This window comes from Phyllobates terribilis, unplaced genomic scaffold (genome assembly GCF_046119375.1).
Source record: "Phyllobates terribilis strain yellow unplaced genomic scaffold, ASM4611937v1 Scaffold_7__3_contigs__length_470593459, whole genome shotgun sequence".
Lineage (NCBI taxonomy): Eukaryota > Metazoa > Chordata > Amphibia > Anura > Dendrobatidae > Phyllobates > Phyllobates terribilis.
The window spans coordinates 274163175-274178185 of NW_027362767.1; positions in this window are offsets into that span (position 1 = coordinate 274163175).

A 15011-nucleotide genomic window follows, 5' to 3' on the forward strand; every position below is an offset into this window, starting at 1 on the left:
CCGAGACGTTCCGTGTACTGAGCCCCCTCTTTGTACCCCTCATGTGCTGTGACCCTCGATGTATGGAGCCCCTTTCCATGCACACCTCATGTGCCAGGACCCTCCCTGTACCTTTGCCAGGACTCTCCCTCCTGGTACCTAACCAGTCCCAGAACCCTCTGTGTACCAAGCCCTCTCCTTGCACCTCATATGTGGCGAGACCCTGTGTACCAAGCCCCCTTTGTATACCCCTCATGTGTTGGGGCCCTCCATGTACAGAGACCTCTCCGTGTACACCTCAAGTGCCTCTATGTACCAAGCCCCCTCCTTGTACCTCACGGTTGCCGGGGTGCTCCGTGTATTGAGCCTCCTCCTTTTACCTCGTGTCGTGTGCTGGAATCCAACTTGATCTAAGTCCCCTACTTGTACCTTACGTGTGCCAGGACCCTTTGTACACCACACATGAGTCTGGAGTTATGCTGGCTCCATGGCGTTGATACTGAAGCGCATTTCGTACATGTTCCACCTGATCCCTGAAAGACTTGGGGCCCTTTATCGAGTACCAATCAACTATTTACAAGGCAATCAGCGCTTGTTTACTGGACTTTTTAAAGGAGACGTCAAGCAATTGCTCACATAGCAGTTCTGTCCTCACAAAGCATGCTTGTTCTGGACAGCACATCCTGTTTACACGGGCCCAATTGCTGCCGATTAAAATGATTGCCAGCATGAAGGCTCTGTAACCTGATGGACAAGGACTTTGTTGGGTGATCGCCACCAGGGATCCATGGCCTGATAATCAGGAATCAGTGCTGTTACTCACTTGCCGATTATTGACTGTTTAGGACCTTCAGCAGCTTCTATAATATTTAAATCAGCAAGGATAAGATATGTATTGGATAATAAAACCTAACTTTTAATAAGTCAATTAAAAATGGAGGCTTCGCCTATATAATAACAAATGTAACATATGTAAAAACATTAATACAGTCATGGTGGAAAGTATTGGCACCCTTGAAATTGTTCCAGAAAATGAAGTATTTCTCCCAGAAAATTATTGCAATTAAACACGTTTTGTTATGCACATACTTATTTCCTTTGTATAATCCATCGTTAAAAAATACAAATCCAACAGAGATAAAAGCGTATGTGAGCTTAAGCGTTTCGGATCATATTTGACCCTTAAGGCCCCGTCACACTTAGCGACGCTGCAACGATCCCGACAACGATACGACCTGTCAGGGATCGTTGCTGCGTCGCTATGTGGTCGCTGGTGAGCTGTCAAACAGGCAGGCTCACCAACGATCAGGGGAGCAGCGACATCGTGGAAAGAATCTTTCCACGATGTCCTGCTCCTGGTTACGAGCCTGCTGAAGCAGGAGCAGGCTGGTAACCATGATAAACATCGGGTTGCTAGGGGCACACTAGAGATTTGTATTGGAAAAGTATGTCCTTGAAATTAAATGTTAGAACAGTAATTTTTAGAAAATAGGTAATTATATCTTTAGAAGCTCTTATAGTTACATATATATTTAAACAGTGCATTAATTGTTTATTCAATGAATTCACATATATAAAAAAACTTGGGTAAAAAGTGATCAAACAAATAGTGCAGTACTAACTGGCAGTTCACATTGTAACACGTTTGTAGAGGATGGATGTACTATAGGGTTAAACTAGGGTCTAGATCACTGCTAGCCTTGAATTAATGATGCTGATATCACAGCTGATTTTGGTGGGTGTTACCCTTGGCAGCTTTCCTTGACTGTTTTCCTTGAAAAGTGCAACATTTATTCAGTATTTCATGCTATGACTAAGGGTCAAATATGATCCGAAATGTGTAAGCCCACATACGCTTTTATCTCTGTTGGATTTGTATTTTTTAACGATGGATTAAATAAAGGCTTTTTTAATTTTTCTAAATCATGTGCTGGAAAACTACTTTTCACTTTCACTGAGGATTTTTCTCCCAGGTGGGGATGGACTAATTCCGAGCACCGAGATCATGGAAAGGAGGACTGGGCAGGCTGGGCCAGGTGAGCTGAAGATCTTTTTCTTATTTGCTTATTTCCTTTGTATGTATGTCACGCAAGATGTGGGAAAGACTAAGTGCAACACAAAGGGAAGAGGGGAAGTGAGCCCAGACTCTAGGGAAAGGGGGGGGTTAAGACCTCCTGGGCTGATCTGATATCACCCTGTCTTCCCTACCGTCCCTATATTGGTTACTCACCAATCGCCGCACAGGAACCTACCCCTGTATTTCCCTAGGGCTTGTCCCTGGATAGGGAAGAGGGGGTTGAGCTCTAGTCGATCCCCACTAACAACTAAAGACCACAGAGGAGACAAACACGGGTGAAAGTAACTTAGCTTGAGCCGACTTTAGAGAGATAACTCCAAACATCCTCCTAGCAACAGCAGTCTGAAATAGCTCCGAGTGTTCACAAGGAAACATGAATATCGGCGCCTCCCGACTCCCCTGGGTCCTAGAGTGAAACAGATCTAGGAAGGTGTCTGTAATGCCAAACGAAGAGATCTTCCGCAGCCAACTGCAGGATGACTGTCTGTCACATCGGACACACCCGTGACAGTACCCCATCCTCTACGAGTGGCCACTGGACACTCAGGACCAGGTTTCTCACGATAAGAGGTGTGGAATGAACGAACAAACCTGGGAGCGTTCACCTCAGATGCTGAAACCCACATCCTTACCTCTGGACTATAACCCTTCCAGAGCACCAAGTATTGTAGAGACCGATGTTGGAGACGAGAATCTACAATCCTCGAAATCTGAAACTCCAGATTACCATCAACCATTACTGGGGGAGGCGGTAGAGGTGAGGGCTCAAGAGGTGCCACATACTTCTTGAATAAGGACCTGTGGAAAACATTGTGGACCGTAAAGCCTGAGGAAGCTCAAGACGAAACGCTGCTGGGTTAATGACAGCGGTTATTTTATAGGGACCAATAAACCTAGGTCCCAGCTTCCAAGAAGGAACTTTCAATCTTATATTCCTGTTAGACAACCACACAAAGTCATTCACATTCAGGACTGGAACTGGCAAGCATTTTCTGTCAGCCATACGTTTATACCTATCTCCCATGATCTTTAAATTACTCTGAACCCCCCGCCACACCGAGGAGAGTGACAAATTAAACCGTTTCTCCTCAGGAACTCCCAAAGCTCCTTCCCCACTAAAAGTACCAAACTGTGGATGGTATCCGTATGTACCAAAGAACGGTGACCTGCCAGTGGACTCCTGACGATGATTATTAATGGCAAATTCTGCCAGCGGTAAGTAGGATGCCCAATCCTCCTGATTTTCGGAAACAAAACACCTGAGGTAGGTCTCCAAATTCTGATTGACTCGCTCGGTCTATCCATTCAACTGAGGGTGAAAGGCAGAGGAAAAGGACAGCTGTACCCCCAGTTGAGAACAGAATGCTTTCCAGAACTTGGAAACAAACTGGGTCCCCCAATCTGACACCACATCGGAGGGAACCCCATGAAGCAGTGGCGTACCGACGATGGTGGCAAGCCACGCGACTGCTATGGGGCCCGTGAGCCGGAGAGGCCCCATAGCAGTCGCCTGCACCGTGTACCCCCCACACCCAGGCCCGGCGTCAGCACCCATGCAAGGGCCTTGGCCCTGAGCAGGCAGAGTGGGCTCACTCGCCGTCGGGCACCCCGGAGCGCTATGGGCCCCCCCGCTTGCTTAGGGCCCTGGCCGGCACAATACTTACCTCTCCCCATGCCTCCGCAGCGTCGGTGTCTTCCGCTACTCCTGACTGTAACGTCTTAGGTCAGAGAGCGCAATGACGTCTTTCCACCGCGCCCTCTGCTGAGCAGTCACAGTGCACCAAAGAGCGGGAAGATGGCGATGCTGAGGAATCTGGAGAAGAGCAGCGGCAGCAGGTGAGGTGAGTATTTGATTTTTTTATTTTTTTTATGTATGGAGGCATTGGGCATTGCATGGGGCATTATATGGGGCATGGGGCATTATATGGGGCCCAGGAGGCATGGGGCATTATATGGGGCATTATATAGGGCCCAGGAGGCATGGGGCATTATATTGGGCATGGGGCATTATATGGGACCCAGGAGGCATGGGGCATTATGTAGGGCCCAGGAGGCATGGGGTATTATACGGGGCCCAGGAGGTATGGGGCATTATATGGGACCCAGCCTGCATGGGCAATTATATGGGGCCCAGGAGGCATGGGACATTATATGGGGCCCAGGAGGCATGGAGAATTATATGGGGCCCAGCCTGCATGGGGCATTATATAGGGCCAAGGAGACATGGGCCATTATATGGGGCCCAGGAGGCATGGGGCATTATATTGGGCATGGGGCATTATATGGGGCCCAGGAGGCATGGGGCATTATGTAGGGCCCAGGAGGCATGGGGCATTATACGGGGCCCAGGAGGCATGGGGCATTATATGGGGCCCAGCCTGCATGGGCCATTATATGGGGCCCAGGTGGCATGGGACATTATATGGGGCCCAGGAAGCATGGAGAATTATATGGGGCCCAGCCTGCATGAGGCATTATATGGGGCCCAGGAGGCATGAACCATTTTATGGGGCCCAGGAGGCATGGGGCATTATATTGGGCATGGGTCATTATATGGGGCCCTGGAGGCATGGGGCATTATATGGGGCCCAGGAGGAATGGGGCATTATATGGGGCCCAGCCTGCATGGGGCATTATGTAGGGCCCAGGAGGCATGGGCCATTATATGGGGCCCAGGAGGCATGGGCCATTATATGGGTCCCAGGAGGCATGGGCCATTATATGGGGCCCAGGGGGCATGGGGCATTATATTGGGCATGGGGCATTATATGGGGCCCAGGAGGCATGGGACATTATGTAGGGCCCAGGAGGCATGGGGCATTATATGGGGCCAGGAGGCATGGGGCATTATATGGGGCCCAGGAGGCATGGGGCATTATTTGGGGCCCAAGAGGCATGGGCCATTATATGCGGCCCAGGAGGCATGGGACATTATATGGGGCCCAGGAGGCATGGAGCATTATATGGGGCCCAGCCTGCTTGGGGCATTATATGGGGCCCAGCCTGCATGGAGCATTACATGGGGCCCAGCTTTCATGGAGAATTTTATGGGGACCAGGCAGTTTTCTCTATGGTGCATTAAATGGGGGCCAGTATTCTGTATGGAGCATTATATGTGGGCCAGTATTCTGTATGGAGGATTTTATGGGGGCCAGTATCCTGTATGGAGAATTTTATTGGGGGCCAGTATCCTGTATGGAGCATTATATGGGGGCCAGTATTCTGTATGGAGCATTATATGGGGGTAAGTATTCTGTATGGAGCATTATATGGGGGCCAGTATTCTGTATGGAGCATTATATGGGGGTCAGTATGCTGTATGGAGCATTATATGGGGGCCATTATTCTGTATGGAGCATTATATGGGGCCAGGAGGCATGGGGCATTATATGGGGCCCAGGAGGCATGGGGCATTATTTGGGGCCCAAGAGGCATGGGCCATTATATGCGGCCCAGGAGGCATGGGACATTATATGGGGCCCAGGAGGCATGGAGCATTATATGGGGCCCAGCCTGCTTGGGGCATTATATGGGGCCCAGCCTGCATGGAGCATTACATGGGTCCCAGCTTTCATGGAGAATTTTATGGGGACCAGGCAGTTTTCTCTATGGTGCATTAAATGGGGGCCAGTATTCTGTATGGAGCATTATATGTGGGCCAGTATTCTGTATGGAGGATTTTATGGGGGCCAGTATCCTGTATGGAGAATTTTATTGGGGGCCAGTATCCTGTATGGAGCATTATATGGGGGCCAGTATTCTGTATGGAGCATTATATGGGGGTAAGTATTCTGTATGGAGCATTATATGGGGGCCAGTATTCTGTATGGAGCATTATATGGGGGTCAGTATGCTGTATGGAGCATTATATGGGGGCCATTATTCTGTATGGAGCATTATATGGGGCACATAATAATGTATGGAGCATTATATGGGGCTCATAATACTGTATAGAGGACTTAGTGGTGCCATAATACTGTATGAAGGACTATACTGTCCAGTCTGCACTGTGCGCTGCCAGGATTCGCCGGTTTCTGAGCTATTGTAGAATTTACAATAGATATCACTCATGTAATGTAACAAGTCATTGAAATCTTTGGCATTGTACTATATATATATATATATATATATATATATATATATATATAGATATAGTTCTCTGCCGTATCTGTGCATCATGAATCGTGGTATGTGGGGCCACTGAGACTCTTTCGCCCGGGGCCCACAAAAACCTGGAGCCGGTCCTGGTTAAAACCAATGATGGAGGAGGGAGCGTCATGTGACACTCCCTCTCCCATCATTCTTCCTCTGCGTCTGATGCAGTGGCGTGATGACGCGCCTTGCTCTATCAGACAGTGGAGCTGGCAGCTCCTGAGGTGATGAGAGAGATGCGCTGCTGAGACTGAAGCAGCGGGGAACGAGGAGCGGTAACTATGTATTTATTTATTTATTTTTAAATCAGTGTGCACTGATAATACTGGAGGACTGGGGCTGCATTTTACCCTATGGTGGGGGGCCGCATTTTACTGTGTGGGGGGCTGCATTATACTACGTACAGGACTATGGGGAGTGTATTATACTGTGTGCAGGACTATGGAGAGTGTATTATACTGTGTGGAGGACCATAGGGAGTGTATTATACTGTGTGGAGGACCATAGGGATTGCATTATACTGTGTGGAGGACCATAGGGAATGCATTATACTGTGAGGAGGACCATAGGGAGTGCATTATACTGTGTGGAGGACCAAAGAGAGTTCATAATACTGCGTGGAGGACCATAGGGTGTGTCTTATACTGCGTGAAGGACCATGAGGAGGGCTTTACACTGTGTGGAGGACCATAGGGAGTGCGTTATATTGCGTGGAGGACCATAAGGATTGCATTATACTGTGTGGAGGACCATAGGGAATGCATTATACTGCGTGGAGGACCATGGGGAGTGCATTATACTGCCTGGAGGACCATAGGGAGTTCATTATACTGCGAGGAGGACCATACGGAGTGTCTTATACTGTGTGGAGGACTGACGCGCCCCCTGGGCCATGGGGTACTCGGTGCCGGGCCTGTCGTTGCTAGGGGAGATGTCACAGTGACGGTGACCCGGTCCGTGACCCAGGGCGGTCAGTAAAAAGGGGATATTTACAGGGGAATTAAAGTTCTTATATACAGTTCGTGACGCCACCTGTGGTGTACAGCTAAAGGGAGTCGCCGCTGCGGAGCAGGTCCTCTGGAGCTGGTGTGAATGCAGCAGAGTTGGTTCAGCTCTCCACAGGCAGAGCATAGCTCCAGGGCAGTGTAGATGTTGCTGTTATGGAAGTAGCACTCGTGATGCAGTGTGGTGCAGGGGGTGATGGCGCAGCAGTAATAATTGACAGAGACAGTGGGGTGCAGTCTTCCGGATTTACTCACAGTTCTTACTTTGCTCCTGGTTACAACTGCAGATCATAACTTCCCACGTCGTGCTGCGTTCACCGGGCAGGGGCTCAGCCAACCCTCAGGTACCTCTGGAGTACATAACGGGACCCCCTTCTGTGTGTTCCTTCTGGACGTCTCCCTGCACTTCACACCCAGTGTCCCAATCCAGTGGCCGCGGGCCTTGTCGGGCGACGTCTTCTCTGTCCCCTGGGCCCTCTATGGCCACCTTCTCGGTGGTATTTGGGCTGCAGCACTTGAATGCTGCACCCTCCGGTTACCTAGTTGAATATTGTAATTCTCACTAGTTAGGGGCCGGTCCCCTCTGCGACCCGATCCCTCCACCGCCTGGTAGACTCGGGCGTACGGGTGGCCTCCAGCACGGCCCGTATCCCTGGGATCCTTTCTTCACTCCTGGAGCCGTCTCTCTGCTCCCGTTCCTTCCTCCTCTCTTTCTCCTGGGCCTCCTCACTCAGGCCCGCGCTTCCCTGAGCAGAGCTCCTGCTCCCAACTCTTCCTCTCACTGAAGAACCCTTCTTGATTGTTCCACCCTCTTTTTATATCACTTCTTACTGACCTCCACTGAACTTCTTCCTCCACCCACACCCACTACATGGTTCCCCCTACTTTGGTTCCCCCCACTCCAGCCAGGGACAGGGCTCAGCAGAGGAGCAGCGCATCTTGCCCCTCCTGCTGGTCTGGAGTAGTGTAGTGTTGGATGCAGGTGTTAGGGTCCAGGGCAGTACTCCTTCCTTACATGAGAGTGAGATACCACACCTCTGGGTGAGATGCAGTACTTCTGTGGCGAATGAACCCGCAGGGGCGCCACAGGACCATGGGGAGTGTCTTATACTATGTGGAGGACCATGGCGAGTGCATTATACTGTGTGGAGGACCATGGCGAGTGCATTATACTGTGTGGAGGACAATTGCGAGTGTCTTATACTGTGTGGAGGACCATGAGGAGTGGGTTATACTGTGTGGAGGACCATGGCGAATGTCTTATACTGTGTGGAGGACCATTGCGAGTGTCTTACACTGGGTGGAGGACCATGCGAGTGTCTTACACTGTGTGGAGGACCATGGCAAGTGTCTTACACTGTGTAGAGGACCATGGCGAGTGTCTTATACTGCGTGGAGGACCATGGCGAGTGCATTATACTGTGTGGAGGACCATGGCAAGTGTATTATACTGTGTGGAGGACCATGGTGACGCGCCCCCTGCTGCTCGTACCTGCTTCCACGCTTGCTCCAGCACTATCCTTCGCCTCCTGGTCCAGGAGGGGCTCTGTTGGGGCTGGGGCGCTGCCGGTGGAACTCAGCACTGACTGCTGCCGGGTCACCAACTTCTCCAGCAACTTACTTTTCCATATGGCGACGGCAGCTTGCTGGGCCTCCTCCATCCGCCGGCCCAGCTCTTGTACCTCATCATGGAGGAATCCTGTATCCTCCAGGGACAATTTAGCCACGACTCCCTCCAGGTTGAGGGATACTGCTCCAGGCGGCAGGCCACGGGCCGGAGTTTGAGGCTGGTCTCCCTCCATCGTGCCTGCCGGGTGCGGTATGGCTGCTCTGCTGGAGACCCCGCCCTGTCTCCCTGGTTTCTCTTCTCCTCTCTCCTTTCTGGGGCGGTCCCATGGCTGCTTGCGGTCGGCCACACCTGGGGACGGCCTCCCCAGACTGATGGACAGGTCTAGTTATATGGCCACAGACGCATGGGGCGAGCTGCGCTTTTGGCGCCACTCTGGGACCCAGCCCACGATGGGAGGTTCCTTGTCTTTTTCCATGCACATAATGGCGCCCGTTCTTCTGGGGCGGGCGCCACATTCAGTATACAACACAGTCTCTAGGCGCACAATACCCGGTTATAACGGGTTGGTACATATCCTGTTTGTGACGCCAAGTATGGCGTGGGGTCTACGATTACTACGCGTTTCCTGTACCTGAGGAAGTAGACGGGACATCCACGAAACACGTAGTATTCGTAGCTTTTAGCAACAAATTACAAGATTGTTTAATTATACAATCTCTAGTCAAATTTCTTCACTACGGAGGAGCGCGGATTTTTTCCCGGCACCTACTTCATCCTACTACAGACAACCTTGCAAGATCCCTAGGGATTCTGTGCTGGCTGCAGCCCTTCGCTACAAATTCTTACATGAGTTGTGCATTACACAACTTATAAAGGTGAGCACATTTTCTTTTTACCTACTTGGTTGTTGTTGGATAACAGCGCTATTGCGCCCCTATCTTTCTGCTTATTTTCAGTTACCCGTATGGCAGGCAGCTCGGGCCTTGCTGATGTGTCGCTCCCACGTGGTGGTGCTAGGCCCTGCGGTGCTGCTGAGCCTCCGGGCGTCTGGTGGGGCCAGGAGACCTGCAGTCTCCTGCCCTCCGGTTTCTGCTGCTGGGCCTTCGGTGCCCCACAACCTCGGACTCCGGTGTCCGGTCCTTCTGTGCTCCTCTCCTCAGGGGTGAATTGCTGCGCAGCTCCACTCCCTAGGTCCTTCCTCGTCGCTGTACTGTATTCAACGCCTGTCTGCTCTCCTCAGACTAACTAACCCCGCCTCCAGATCCCAGTTGCTAAGGGGAGGAGCTCCCCTTGCTGGTCTGGAGCCAGGAAAGTGTTGCATGCTAGCAAAACCTGATTAGGGGACCCCTCCTTGCTTCCAGGCATGGCATCACCCCCTTGTGAGGGAGGCAATGCCACTGTGGCAACCGGACTCCTGGGGTGCCACAGACTCACTCTCCCAAGATGGCTCCCCTTTTTATATACTCCTTCTGAAGTGCTCCCCTGTCTTCTTCCTCCACCCACACCCACTACATGGTTCCACCCTCCAGCTAGGGACCTGGGACTGTGCTCTCCCTTAGGAGCAATCTCGCCCTTCCCTCTGAAGTGCAGTGTAATGGATGCAAGTGTGTGTGTGGCGCCCCTGAGGGTTCAGTCGCCACAGGGGTACTGCACCTCAGATAGAGGTGTGGTATCTCCTCTTTCAGGTAAGGATGGAGCATCACCCAGGACCCCACTTCACACTCAACACTACACCACTCCTGTCCTGTAGGGGGCCTAAATGCACCAGGGTGCTGCCCCGGCCCAGGATAGAGGAGATGGGGGGAACCAAAGATAGGGGGAACCAAGTAGTGGGTGAGGGTGGAGGAAACACTTACAGGAAGCACTTATAGAATCATATATAATATATGGCCATCTTAAGTTCAAGGTCTTTGATTGTGGGTCTTCTGTCAGGGTCTAGCAAGAGTTTGTACCTGGCTGAAGATTCACGGTCCTCGCTCTCTGGCCTTGAGACGAGGAGCGGGTCAGAGTTAACAAGTGTCTCTGCCCGGTCAGGGTCCTGTTCTAAGAAGGCCTTGGAGGGGAGCAGAGGAGATAGGCTCAACAGGCGAAAGGATACCAGGAGGATACGGACGAAGCGGAGTCACCACCTGTATTCTTCACTCTGGCTTAGCCAGAGGGACTGCTGCCGCAAAAGGGGTAACCGGCCCCCGATATCTGACTTTGTCACTTCACATTTCAATCAGAAAAGCCCGGAGGCTTAGTGGATCCCAGGGGGATACGGACAGAGCGGAGTCGCCACCTGTATCTCTCAACCTGCGTTTACCCAGTGGGACCCAGCCTTACACCACGTTCATACCATACACAGTCAGAAGAGGACTCAGTCGGGAGAATTTACTAAGGAGAGGAACACACCAGTGGGGTCTTGTCAGGTGCTCCTGATCTACCTGGGAAGTGCTGAACCCCCTTCCTGGTGGCCGCAGTACGCGTACGTGTGTAGCAGAGAGAAGCTTTGCGGCTGAAGGTGCATCTAAAGTGAGTAAAGACCTGGATGACTTCATTTACCGCCTCAGCTTGTTTATTCCTGCGCTGCACTGCACCCACCATACCTCCACACAGTTCTTCAAACACTGCCCTGAGGCCTACTCCGCCTGTGGGGAGTAGTACCAACCAAGCTGCCAGAACATCGGCCTCAGAGGACTGTTGCAGCGCTGGTGGCCTTCACCAGAAACCACAGGTGGCGTAGTCGAACAACCACTCATTCAAAAGCCCATTTTTCATGTGACAGCCCTGGGCACGGACCGGGTCATGGCCACGACTGCATCCCCACAACATCTGCAAGGCCTGGCTCCGAGTATCCCCCATCTGCTCAGGGAGGGCGTCACATGTGGGTCCCAGGCAGTACTCAATCCTTACCTGAGAGTGGGATACCACACCTCTGGGTGAGATGCAGTACCTCTATGGCGACTGAACCCGCAGGGGTGCCACAATGGCGAGTGCATTATACTCTGTGGAGTGTGGAGAGGTGTGGGGCCATTATACTGCATGGAGAGCTGTGTGGGGGTCACAGTTGTGGGATCATACTTTGTTGGGGTCACCATGCTTTGCTTTGGGAGTTGAGGTGGGGTACAGTAGGGTCATTATACTGCGCATGTGGAGGAATTCACTATGGGGATATCATACTGTCTGGGGGACTCTTTTGTTTGCATCATACTTTATGGGGCAATGAAAGAGGGATCTAGGACTTCATCAGGAGTAAAATCACTATGTAAAGGCTGGAAAGTTGTGAGATCTTCTCTTCTGTGACCCCAACAATTATTTACTTTTATTTTTTTTTTTGGGGGGGGGGGGGGCAATTAGAACTTCTGCTATGGGGCCCCATGATTCCTATGTACGTCCCTGCCGTGAAGCTTCACAATCTCATTTATAAACACCTGAGCAAGTGTCTTGGCATTTGGAAGTGCAGGTAATGCGACGAAGTGAACCATTTTACTGAACCTATCTACAACCACCAAAACCACCATTTTGCCTGCAGGAACCGGTAGGTCAGTAATAAAATCCATGGACAAATGTGTCCATGGCCTGCTAGGGATAGGTAACAGAAGAAGAGTACCAGATGGATGGGTATGCGATACTTTAGAACGCGCGCAAATACTACAAGCAGATACGTGTTCAATCACAGCCCGACGCAACCTCGGCCACCAAAAACGACGAGAGAGGAGGTCCACTGTTGCTTTACCACCTGGATGACCAGCAAGCACAGAGTTGTGATGTTCCTTAATTACTTTGCGGTGCAGATTGGATGGTACAAATAACATTCCTGAAGGGCAGGAGGTAGGGGTGTCCCCTTGGGCCTCCAACACCTCACCCTCCAGTTCAGGAAACAATTCAGAAATGACTACCCCTTTCTGTAATATTGGGGCAGGGTTCTCATGGTCACCGCCACCAGGAAAGCTCCGGGACAAAGCATCAGCCTTGACATTTTTGACCCCTGGGCGAAAAGTGACAACAAAATTGAACCTAGTAAAAAACAGGGACCATCTGGCTTGCCTATGGTTGAGAAGTTTAGCTGATTGGAGATATGACAGGCTCTTATGGTCAGTAATAGGATGGACAGCCCCCTCCAAGAAATGTCGCCATTCTTCGAACGCCAATATGATCGCCAAAATTTCCCTATTACCCACATCATAATTTCTCTTTGCTGAAGACAATTTTTTAGAAAAGAAAGCGCATGGACGCCATTTACCAGGGGACGGACCCTGATACAACACAGCCCCAACCCCCAACTCCAACGCCTCAACTTCCACAATAAAAGGCTGGGAAACATCGGGTTGACTGGGTATAGGTGCCATAGCAAAACAATTCTTTAAGGAAGAAAAAGCCTGGAGGGAGGCCTCCGACCATTTAGAAAAATCAGACCCTTTCCTGGTCATGTCAGTATGGGGTTTCACGATTACAGAGTAATTTTGGATGAATTTCCGGTAAAAATTAATAAAGCCCAGAAAACATTGTAGAGCCTTCAGGTTCTCGGGACGATCCCAATCAAGGACTGCACGGATCTTCTCTGGCTCCATCCAAAAAACCGAAGATGATAACAAGTACCCCAAAAACTGTACCTCCTGAACGTCGAAAACACATTTCTCTGGTTTGGCATATAGTTTGTTATCCCTTAAAATCTGGAGCACCTGTTTAACATGCCCCCGATGTATCTCACAATCAGGTGAGTAAACCAAAATATCGTCCAGATAGACCACCACAAACCTCCCCACCAAATGATGAAAAATATCATTCATGAAATGCTGAAACACCGCAGGTGCGTTGGTCAAACCAAATGGCATAACCAGACACTCAAAATGTCCTTCCGGGGTATTGAGCGCTGTTTTCCATTCGTCCCCTTCTCTGATTCTAGCCAGATTGTAGGCTCCCCTTAAATCCAACTTGGAGAATACCTTAGCTCCCACAACCTGGCTGAACAAATCTGGAATCAGAGGAAGAGGGTATGGATCTCGGATGGTAATTTGATTTAATTTCCGGAAATCTAAACAGGGACGTAGGCCGCCATCTTTTTTCTTCGCAAAGAAGAACCCTGCCGCCACTGGTGAAGATGAGGGCCTGATCTGTCCCTTCTCCAGAATTTCCACAATGAAATCCTTCATGGCTTGTCTCTCTGGGCCAGAAAGATTATACAGTCTGGACTTTGGTAGTTTAGCTCCGAGGGTCAGGTTAATACGACAGTCATATGCAGGATAAGGAGGCAAATTCTGACACCCCCACTCAGAAAAAACGTACTCAAAACCAGACAGAAAAGAAGGCAATATTTCCGTAGAGACTATAGCAAAGGAAATAGCTAAACAGTTCTCATGGCAGTAATCTCCCCATTCTATGATTTCCCTGGCTTGCCAATCCACCAACGGGTTATGTTTCACCAACCAGAGAAGACCCAAGACAATTGGGGTAGGAAGACTGTCCAAGACATAGCAAGGGATTATCTCACAATGAACCGACCCCACCCTCAGTTTTACACTATGTACAATCTGAGTTAGTGCTTTCTGTGCAAGCAGCGCTGAGTCGATGGCGAAGATGGGAATAGGCTTAGCTAAAGTACATCAAGCAAGACCATGAGCTTTCACAAACTCAGCATCAATCATGCTGACTCCAGCACCACTGTCAACAAACACAGAAATTTTCTCGGTTTTGCTCTCTAGCACCACCTCTGCTGTCAGGACAAACCGGGAACTGCAGGTTGGCGAAGAAAGCACCCCTTGCTTATCCAACTCCAGACTACCAAGAGTTAAACGAGTCTCCCTTTGCTTAAGGATCGAAGGACAGGCCCCAATAAAATGTCCCTTTTTCCCACAAAAAAAAACATACATCTTTTTTCTTGCGAATCTCCAGGGAAATGTATGATGCAGTGGCACCCCCTAACTGCATGGTTTCTTCCACCTCGCCCAGCACTGGTTCACCGCCAGACCGCTCCCCAATCAGAGGTAGACAACCCCGACAAGACGGCCCCAGAGAAGCTGGTCTCACCCGCCTATCCCGAAGGCGTCTATCAATATGTATAGCCAACAACATGGCAGCCTGCAAGAACCCAGGGGTTTCATATATTGCCAAATCATCTTTCAACCTTTCAGTAAGGCCCTCACAAAATTGGCTTCTAAGAACTTAGTCATTCCATTTAGAATCCGTTGCCCATCTACGGAATTCAGAACTGTACGTCTCCACTGACCGCTTTCCCTGCTGAAGGTGA